The sequence below is a fragment of the Carex rostrata genome, chromosome 10 (assembly GCF_964058835.1).
Source record: "Carex rostrata chromosome 10, lpCarRost1.2, whole genome shotgun sequence".
Lineage (NCBI taxonomy): Eukaryota > Viridiplantae > Streptophyta > Magnoliopsida > Poales > Cyperaceae > Carex > Carex rostrata.
The window spans coordinates 8,905,830-8,914,453 of record NC_135927.1 but is presented as its reverse complement, the minus strand read 5'-3'; positions in this window follow the sequence as shown (position 1 = coordinate 8,914,453).

Sequence of the window (8,624 nt, the reverse complement as noted above, 5' to 3'; positions counted from 1 at the left end):
CAATATCCAATAATATCAGAATATCCCCTAGATACCAAGAAAATTCTAAATTAAGCAAAATCATGTGCAATGCCAAAGACAATACCAGGAACAATTATCATATTACATACAAGTCAGGTACGGTTCATACTGAAACTGGTACTTCACTAAAGTTGAAATTCTCCAAGAAACTTCAGATATACTAAAAGTTACAAAACAAAAAAATGCCAAAATTCATTTTCTCGAACTTGATTGACTTTCTCTATCTAAATATTCACTACTACAAAATTTTGAATCAACACCGCCCCAACAACACCGGTTTTGATATACACCGGTGCTGTTTACAATTAGCACCGGTTTTTATTAAAACTGGTGTTGTATCTAACACATTTAGTACCGGTTTATTATAAAAAACCGGTGTTAAAAATATAGCACCGGTTTTTATAATAAAAACCGGTGTTGAAACTTAATAAAAATTTGAATTTTTTTTGTACAAACCCGTCTCTTCCCTTGTTTCTTCTGAAACCCCATCAGTTTTGAATCACCCCTAGCGCCTCTCACTAACTAAAACCCTTGGCTCTCCCTCATCGATCAAGGCCGGCGACTCTCCTCTCACCCTCGTCAATGCCGAGCACAAGGTTGTTTCACTCTCCTCACTAAGGTCGCTGCACTCCCCCCCTTCCGAAAACCCTAGGTTGCCCCTCCCTCGTCAAGACCGATCACGACTCACCCTCCTCACTAGGGTTGCCACAACCCTTAGGCGGCCTCTCCTTTCTGAAGATCGAGCCCCTGGCCACTCTCCCTCCTCAAGTCCGAACCCTAGCAAGGTACAATACACGGCCTCATTAAATAGTTTTTGTGGACTAATATTTTCTTTGATCTGATTGTGTATAACAAGGCTTCTCGTGTTATAAATAGTTCCTTTTTCTTGTTCTTTTTCCTCTAACATGTTGTTAATTTATATAATTACGATGGTAGTTCTTCTATTAAATCTGGTTCCTATAGTAAGAAAGATGCATGAAACCAGGTAAGAGGCTTATTGGAAAGAAAAATAAGGATTTAAAGCTTCTCAAGTAACATAGGTCATTTATTTCATATCTCCATTACTACAGAACTTTGAATTTTACATATTTTTTTATGAATTTGATTCGATTTTATTTTTGAGAATATATTAATATTTAAAATTTACCCGAGAAAAACCTAGTAATTAATGCTTATGGTTTGCAGGTAACCAAAAGCAATTGAGTTGGAGAGAGCGGCTACGCATTGCCATTGAAGCATCACATGGTTATACTAAAGCACTAATTAATGCTTATGGTTTGCAGGTAATTGGTTAATCAAATTTTTAGTTAAGTAATCAAGTCTGAATCTTCATTTCTCGGCTTTTAAAAAATGTTAGGGCTTGAATATTTGCACATAGGTGTTGGAAGTCTATATAGTTTATAGGGATGTAAACAGCAAAAACATTAGGAGAAAACTTGAAGGCTAAGGTGTCTGATTTGGGGATCGCTAGAGCTTTCTGTAGCCACTATGAAGCAACATGCGCAGCTTCTTGAAGTATGTATGGTTACATCGACCCAGAATACATATGTTTCTGATTTTAAATTTCATAATATAATTAAAATTTAAAGCATCCTTACTATAATCTAACATACATAGTACTTTCTGCCCAAATATAGGTCCATGAGGTCAAATATGATCACTGTTAAGTGTGATGTATACAGCTTTGGAATTCTTCTTGAGTTAATCACAAGCATATTGCCTATCATTCCAGGACAATGTCATGTATAACAGCATGTAAAAGCTTCAGCGAGAAGACATCACGAGCATGATTGATAAACGGTTGAAAGGATAATATGATGACAACTCAGTGCGGAAAGTGTTGGAATTGGCCCAGGGTAATTGCAATGTATAAGACCCTACTAAGAGACCCACAATGACGTGTGGTGGCTGTTGTGAGAGCTTGCTACTTTTTATTTCATGGAGGAATGTTTGTGATTGACAATTGATATTTATCTTTAGCTTTCGTTGTTTGTTGTAAATATTTATCTAACTTTCCAATTATGTGAATTTCATTTGCAAATTTATGATATCTCAATTCTATATTTTGTGCATGTGAATATATATCTAATTTATGTCTAATCAATTTGGAAGCTAATCCAATATAAACCGAATTATAAAATATAAAAAAATGAGATTTAGCACCGGTTTTTTCAAACAAAACCGTTGCTATATGTTATATACAACACCAGTTTTTTAAAATAACCGGTGCTATATGTTATATACAACACCGGTTTTTTTCAAATAACCGGTGCTAAATATAACATATAGCACCGGTTCTAAACCGGTGCTAATTGATCGTACAATCAGCACCGGCCCAATCAGCACCGGTTGTAAAACCGGTTTTGAATGTAAAAAAAAACCGGTGTTGATTTGAAATTTTGTAGTAGTGATTATAACGAAAAATAAAAGTTCTCATTTTATTTGAAACCTTCAGAAGAGAAAACAGTACTAAATCAAAGTGATGGAACAGCAGAACAATCGGAGAAGAAGGTGGGTGGGGGACATTGATTAGGAGAAGCAACCCCCATGACATGGTAGCGGGAGAGGACCTGTCACTAGCAGAATACCTAGTGGTGAATTGAACCCAAAACCATGCTATAGACACTAGCGATGAATCCCGTAAATCTAATGCAAGAATTCTATAATGAACCAGTATAAATAGACCTGGAAATAACATGCCACTTAAGATGAAATTCAAAATAATTAGGATCGCAAATTTCGTGACATAATTAGGATCGCAAAGTGGGTTCAAGAGTGATTTTTTCTTCTTAGTCCTAGTTTTTTGTTGATTAACATTAGATGCCTAAAATCTCTCTTAGATCATTTTCATATCAAGACATGCATTAACAAAAGCAAAGTTCAATATTATCCAAAAGCCAACTTTCAATACTGTCCCTATCTGTTTAATAGAACGACACCTACTTTCGACTATCTTGATGATTTAATGACCCATTGCCAGAAGTTGTGAATTTATTTTCAAATAAATTTGTGAAGAGCTAATACTAAGCAAGAGAATGAGCACCTTGATCAAAATCTCAAAACCATAAGACAAGCTCAAATGCTGTAAATTGTACCTCTTCTCTTAATTTACTATTAGGCCACCAAAATCAAGACAAGTTCTGAAGATTAAAAATAGATACAACCTCTGTTAAACTCCTTAAGGACAATGAAACCAAATATTAACCAGCATGATAATATGAGGAGAACAAAGAAAAAAATAGTTAGATTATTAGTGTTTCTCGGGTTTGATAATTATAACTTTTATTCACAAGAGTTAAAAGGATAAGCAAATGGTACCGTACCTGGTCAGCTTGGTACCAATCTCTAGGTAACCTGACCTCAAGCCTTACTAGAATTTTTAATCATGTTTACAAGGTAGCAGCTAGTTAATTAAATTACTATTGAAGCCTGACTAAAGTACTGTTAGTAACAAAATTATTTACCAGAATTAAATATTAATCAATCACTGAACATCCCGATCCACCATGGATGGTACCCAGTAGAAATTGGGGTTGGGCCATCTGATACATGCTTTTGTTACAAAAACCTTTTATTTTTGCTAAAATTGAATATATCTCTGTAACTAGATGACAAAATCAAATCAAGGCGAGAAAAAGAACCAAACCACTGCTTTGAATCCCTTTGACTTCCTCGATCAGAGTTGACGCTTCCTTGGCGGCGAAATCTGATCTTGGATCGGATTCTTCTTTAAGCACTGCTAAAGACTTTCTGCACAACTTTCCGGCGATCTTCCTACAGGTTCGTCTTTACCAACGGCGACAATGCGGCGACGGCGGCAACAGATGAAATCGATCCGCTTGGCTGTGGCTGTGGAGGTCCAGAGGTGACGCCAGGAGCGAAGAGATCTGAAAAGAGATTGGGAGGAGAGAAGAGAAGAAAAGGAGATCGATTGGGAGGATATGAGAGACAGAACAGGAAAGAGTAGATCGGGAAAGTTTTATCTTGGACCGTTAAAAGCTGTTGAAAAAACAGTTGAAACCGCATGAAAAAGGTTACCGGGATTTTCCGGAGACTGAAATGATACCTTTTCTCTTAAAAGTAATTAGCAAACAGCATGCTTCAAACCGAGAATATTCAAATGTATAATGTACAATCCACATAATATGACCATGCCACCTTTCATAACAAGAATAATATTTCTATCTCTGAAGTCATCATCTCCGTTTCAGCCTCCAATTAGTTTAACCGTCTCTAACTGACTTTTTAAGTTTGAATCCCGTAACAAGCTCTTAAATCTCACACATCAAGCCTTTAAACCTCACGTCTCTCTTTTTTCTTCTATCATCTCATCTCCACCGCTGCCTCCTCTCCGCCATCCTCTCCACGCTCCTCTCCATGCTCCTCTCCTCTCCACCCTCCTCTCTACTCACCTCTCTACCTCCGGCCTCCTCTCCACTAGTCCACCTTTGCCTCCAGTGTGCTGGAATACAATCCTAGATATGGAGGGAGATGCGACAAGAAAGATCAGAGGAGATGAGGAAGAAGTTAGATCTGGTTGGAGATTCGAATTTGCCCCTTCACTATAAGCTTTGTAGAACAAGTATATAGAGATTTAAATGCTTGGCATCAGGACTTTTAAAGATTGTAAACATAGTTATTGAAAAATAAAATTTAAAGCCTCTCCTCCTCTCCACCCTCCTCTCCGCCCTCCTCTCCACACTCTTCAACGCCTCCACCCACCTATGTCATGGCAGAGTATGATCTGAAATATGGAGGAAAATGCGAGGAGAAAGATCAGAGGAGATATGGATGGAGATCCGAGTTTACCCCTTTGCTATAATATAAGTTTCGTAGCACAAGTAGACAAATATTTAAATGATTGACACCAAAAATTTAAAGAGTTGTAGAAAAAGATTTAAAGACTTGAGAAACAAAATTTAAAGTGCCTACGAATTTCTACTGTTAAAAAAATTGATAAGTTACATTGAAGGTTTGAAGATTTGACACGATTACTTTAAAGGGTTATAGACAAAGGTTTAAATGATTGACACAAGTACTTTAAGCTTGTGAAACAAAATAAATAAATAAATAAAAATAAAATAAAAATTATTAGTTAATGGTTGTAGATAGAGTTTTAAAAACTTGAGAAGTTATAATACTTACAGGCTTTCACTATATAAAAAAATGTAACAAAAAATCAAGTAGAAAACATTCATATTTTTATATTTGAAATTGGAGAAAAATAAACAGATTGAGTGAAAATAATCTTTTCTTTTTCGATTTAAGGATAAAGGTTAGAAGTTGAATTCGTCTGGCTCTCACGCGAGGTTTAATCTTTCACGTTTGATATTTTGTAATCTTTTATGCGAATAAAATATGATACATGTTGTTTGTATTTGAAAACGTAAACAAAGTGTTTTTTGTTTTTTTATTTTCAAAATATTAGAATATACAAGTGAAAAATATGCATAAGTAAATTTGAATTCCTGCTGGTACATGAATTAATTGATATTCCTCAATTTCGAATGATAATTAATTTTTACTTGCTTGCTACTTGTAAATATTCCTAAAAGATTTTTTGCTAGAATTCGATGGATTTTTCCAAATTTCCTACTTCTTTTTAATTTAATTTTTGTGAATTGATTAAACTAGTTTATAATTATATTTATTTTATCAAATAATCTCTTTTATTTATTTGTCTAACTCTATTCCATATTTTTTATTGTATTTTTAATTTAAATTAAACCACTAGTATTCAATAATTATTTGCATATGCTGCAGTTTACAGTTAGGCAAATTTTATGTTATTTTGTTTCGGAAAAAATAATTTTAATGTAAAAACATAATTAAATTTTATAGATACATTTAATTATCCTATATTAAATTTTGAGAAAATATGTGTAGTGTATGTATCATATCAGATACAATAGTTGTATCCATATCCATGCAGCATAGTATCCATCACACACGACGGATTTATTGAATTAATTAATACAAGCTCAAATATATTACCGAGCACAACATTATAGTTAAATTCAATATTATCAATGGAATTACATGACTCAATTCTGTTTATAAAACTTAAATCATATATATAAAACTGGAATAAAGATACAACACAAAAATTGTGCAAGAGGTCTTGGCAATTCCTTCAGTATATATATAATGCTCCCTTTTAAATGCATGCATCAATTAGTGGTATCGTCTCCACGGCATTGGTTCATTTTTGAACATCCCCTATCATATTCGTTAGCTGGGTCAGGCCTTTTCGTTGCGTCCTGACTTGGCCCCGTAGGAAGCGGAATGCTTGCACTTTCCGCATCAACTTCAGTTTTCGAAGAACAAACAATGCAAACAATCAATAGAACAATTAAACTTGTTTTCATGTTGGCCATGGGTAGCTAGAGAAGAGGAAGAGAGTAGGAGGATGTAATTTGTATGTTTGATTTGCACAATTTAGATTATCAGTAGTTGCATCTCCTTTATATAGGATGCGCGCTATAACAAATTGTGGATACGGTTATAGACAGTTGGATGGCTTCATATCCAACTTATTGTCAAAAAAATAAAAAATTGTGTACGGTTTGTTTTTGTAACGCACATTTGCCAATTTTGGACATTCCAGCTCGTAATTTATATCCGGATTTTTTGTGGAAAAAAAATAATGGATGTAATTAATGCATTACATGACAAATAATATATATAGAGAGATAGGCTAATTAATATACAATCGATTGTTCCTAGTCTCCCGTGCAACCAAGTTGTTTTTCAATTTTTAAAGTCCAAATGATCGATCCAAACCGTTAGATGTGATCTCCATATTAAAATGTGCTAGGAGACCAAATTTTACATTTTTTGGAAATTTTTTACTATTTATTAAGCCACTTTGAAAATCGTTGATCCAACAGTAGCTTCTAATTTTATTGTTTGGTTAAGCCACCGTTGGATCAGCGATTTTCAAAGTGGCTCAATAAATAGTAAAAAAATTCCAAAAAATATAAAATTTGTCTCCTAGCCCATTTTAATATGGAGATCACATCTAACGTTTGGATCGATCATTTAGACTTTAAAAATCGAAAAACAACTTGGTTGTACGGGAGGCTAGGAACAATCGATTGTATATTAGCCTCTCTCTCTCTCTATATATATATATATATAGAGAGAGAGAGAGAGAGAGAGAGAGATGGGCTATGGTGCATTGCAATGCATGGAGGGATTTGTGCATTGGATCATAAATCTAAAATTCAAAATTCAAATGACCGATCCAAACCGTTCATCTTGTTCTCCATATTAATATGTGCTTGGAGACCAAATTTTACATTTTTCTGAATTTTGTTACTATTTATTAAGTATTTTACAAAATTGTTGATCCAACGGTGGCTGCTGATTTTACTGTTTTGTTAAGCCACCGTTGGATCAACAATTTTGTAAAATACAAAAAAATTCAAAAAAATGTAAAATTTGGTCTCCAAGCACATATTAATATGGAGAACAAGATGAACGGTTTGGATCGGCCATTTGGATTTTGAATTTTATATTTATGGTCCAATGCACAAACCCCTCCATGCATTGCAATGCACCATAGCCCATCTCTATATGAGACACAAACCCCTCCATGCATTGCAATGCACCATAGCCCATCTCTATATATATATATAATAAGGCTACCATTCATTGCAATGTATAGTCATTTTTGTGCATTGGACTATAAATCACCGGATTCAAAGTATAAATAACCGATCCAAACCGTTCATCTTGTTTTCCATATTAATATGTGCTTGGAGACCAAATTTTATATTTTTTGGATTTTTTTTTTACTATTTATTAAGTCACTCTGAAAATGGCTGATCCAACGGTGCCTTTTGATTTTACTATTACCATTGGATCAACGATTTTCAAAGTAGCTTAATAAATAGTAAAAAAATTCCAAAAAATATAAAATTTGGTCTCCAAGCACATATTAATATGGAGAACAAGATGAATAGTTTGGATCGGTTATTTGAACTTTGAATCCAATGATTTATAGTCTAATGCACAAAAATGGATATCCAGTGCAATGTATGAGTTATTTGAACTTTGAATCTGGTCATTTTTTTTTTGACAAGTCACATGTAAGTTTTATTGACTTGACACGAATATTTTAAAGGGTTGTAAACATATGTTTAAAATCTTAATAAATAAAATTTAAAGTGTCTACGGGCTATTACTATTAAAAAATTGATAAGTTATATGTAAGATCTAGGCTAGATATTCATAGTTTAAAGGATTATAGACAAAGAGAAACAAAATGTAAAGTTCCTATAGACTTTTAGTGACACGAATATATATAGCTCAAAAGTGTTTTATCAAGGATCTCATTTGAAAGAGAATCGAGTAGAAAACGTTCGTAGTTTTAGATTTATAAAATTTATCACAAATTATTGAAAAAAATGATGAGAATGATCAGAGGAAAATAAAAGATTGAAAGGAATATTTTCTTTTTTTGACTTGTTGACAAATTTCAAGAAAAAATAGTTAGAAGTTGAACTAGTTAGATTTTAGATTTAAAGACTTGCTAGTAACTCTTAGGGTTGTAAACAAAGACAGGGTGTTGTTCATGACCCTTGACAAGGATAGTTCGG